The following is a 2911-nucleotide window of genomic DNA, read 5'->3' as shown; positions in this document are numbered from 1 at the left end:
AGCTTGTGTAATGCAGACAAGTACTGATATTCCTGACCTGTGTTTTATGTGCCAAATAAGTAACATAAACAGAAAATACTCACAGGCTTAGCAATACTAACAGACTTTTTTTTTAAATTGAAGTGTAGCTGATGTACAATATTATATGTTTCAGGTATACAATATAGTGATTCACAATTTTTAAAGGTTATACTCCAATTATAGTTATTATAAGATATTGGCTATATTCCCTGTGCTGTACAATGAACCCTGTAGCTTATTTTATATATAACAGTTTCTCTTAACCTCCTGCCCCTAGATTGCCCCTCCCCCCTTCCCTTTCCCCACTGGTAACCACTAGTTTGTTCTCTATATCTGTGAGTCTGTTTCTTTCATGTTTTATTCACTAGTTTGCTGTATTTTTTAGATTCCACGTATAAGTAATATCATACCGTCTTTGTCTTTCTCTGTCTGACTTATTTCACTTAGCATAATACTCTCTAAGAAGTCCATCCATGTTGCTGCAAATGGCAAAATTTCATTCCTTTTTAGTGGCCTAGTAGTATTCCATTGTATATATATGTACCACATCTTTACCCATTCATCTGTCGGACATTTAGGTTGCTTCCATACCTTTGCTATTGTAAATAGTGCTGCACTGAACACTGGGGTGCATGTATCTTTTTGAATTAGTGTTGAGCACCTACTAAGCATCAAGCTGTGGTGTTGTGCACAGAGTTGGGGCAGGTGGGGAGGGGAGGTGAAGAGACAGGTGCCCTCAAAGGGCCAGCAATGGATGAAGCTCAGGACCCACACCACCACCGCAGGCAGCGCCGAGCGCAAGGGTCACCACCACTGGTAGCGGAACCTTCTCTCTGTGTACCGCTAACCCAAGGTCCCCACTGCCTGGACCAGCGGCAGTGTTGGGGTTGATCACGTGAGGGCCTGGCGAAGGAAACGGGGCATCTGGCCCGTAGGCAGAGGTGGCCCCCAACACTGTCAGCCAGGGCATCATAAGAGGAGGGCTGAAAAGGAATGGCCTGGGAGGAGGAGACCAGCTTCGCAAAATGTTACTTAGGCTCATAGCGGCTTTCCTTGGCTCCTGGTGGGGATGGCACCTCAGCACTTGTGCATACGGGTCCTCTCTGGTTGGAGGAGAAACTCGGCTCCCAGTGACAGACAGCCTTGGTGGATCAGCGTGGCCTGGAGGGGGGCAGACAATGGCATCCCCCCACCTGCCAGCCGACCTGGGAGAAGGGCTCAGGGAAAAGGGGGCTGGGACAGGTGTCAGTCAAACAATACTTCCCCTGCACCCCATGTTGTTACAGAAGTGGAATCAAGCTAAGAATCAGCCTGGTAGCTACCATCAAGAAGGCAAGAAATAACAGATGTTGGAGGAAGAGGAATCCTCGTGTGTTGCTGGCAGGGATGTACAATAAATCGGTGCAGCCACTGTGGACAACAGTATGAAAGTTCCTCAAAAAACTAAGAGTAGAGCTACCATACGATCTAGCAATTCTGGTTCTGGGCATTTATCTGAAGAAAACAAAAAGAGTAATTCAAAAATTTATATGCACCCCAATGTTCATTGCAGCACTATTTATAAGTGTCTTTACAGCCAAGACGTGGAAGCAACCCAAGTGTCCATCGACAGACGAATGGATAAAGAAGATGTGGTACGTATATACAATGGAATACTACTCAGCCATAAAAAAGAATGAAATCCTGCCATTTGCAACATGGATGGACCTTGAAAGTATTATGCTAAGTGAAATAAGTCAGATGGAGAAAGACGGATTGTGCAGTTTTACTCATCTGTGGAATCTGAGAAACAAACAAAACAAAAACAAGCTCATAGATACTCAGCTGTATTGTGTCAGATGGAAACTACACTTGTGGTGGTGATCATGCTGTAGTGTGTACAGATGTCAAATTATATTGTTCTACAGCTAAAACTTCTATTGTAAAAAAAGAAAGAATCAGCCGGGCCTTTGTGGGAAACGTGGTCACAGAGGGGCGATGAGGGCAGGCAGTGGTATCAGAGGGCGCTCGGCACGGCCTCTGGGGACAAGGGTGCAGGGTAGGAGGGAAAGGGGACCTTTTCCACAGTGCATAATTTATTTTTAAACCTGTGAGAGGCAAGCAGATGTTCTCTGATGGTTTTGCTTACAGGCCCAAAGTTGTCACCAGGGCCCAGCTAGTCTGGGCTTGTTTGTCACCAGCACAGGTCTGCACACAGAGGGGCCAGCAGGAGCCTGGAGCCCCCGCCCAGCACACCCCCTCCAGCAGGGGCTGCCCCTCCAGCGGGTGGGCGGCCGCCATCTGTCCCCCCCGTGGGGCTTCCGGGTGTGGTCCCACCTGAGGCAGAGGGCTGGATCTAATGAGCTTTTGAGGTTCCTTCCCTCACAAGCCCCTAAAGTCTGTTCACTGGAGCCCGTGAAAGGTTAAAAACATAAAGCAACCATGAATATAAAAGAGTCAAATGGAAGCTTTGGCTTTCGCCCTCCTCTCCCTGTGAGAGCCGACACCAGGGCCTGCCCTCTCAGCTTCTAGGGCTGCTGCCTGCCCGCACGCCTCTGGGAACTAAGCCATCAACACTAGGCTGAGAAGTGAGGCCGCTCCATCTCGGCGCACAAATGACCCTGAAGAGTGTCTGAGATCAAAGGAGCCAGGCCTGTCTCCGGCTCCGTCCCACAACGGCCCCCAGACGGGAATTCACACCTGCCTGGGGCTGGCCCCGGGTGAGGAGGCAAAGGTGCATGGGTTTGAACTTTCAAAAGGTGCCCTCCGGCAGCCCCTCCAGGGACAACAAGATGAAAGGGTGACCTTGCTACACCACAGAAGATGCTTTTGTGGGGTCTGCATTGCAGCGGACCCTCTTCACAGGTCCTTGGCTTGAGGCCTCTAATCCTGCTTTCCACAAACTGTGCCC

This window comes from Eubalaena glacialis, chromosome 12 (genome assembly GCF_028564815.1).
Source record: "Eubalaena glacialis isolate mEubGla1 chromosome 12, mEubGla1.1.hap2.+ XY, whole genome shotgun sequence".
Classification (NCBI taxonomy): domain Eukaryota; kingdom Metazoa; phylum Chordata; class Mammalia; order Artiodactyla; family Balaenidae; genus Eubalaena; species Eubalaena glacialis.
The sequence above is the reverse complement of the archived record's forward strand: the minus strand, read 5'-3'. Positions refer to the sequence as shown.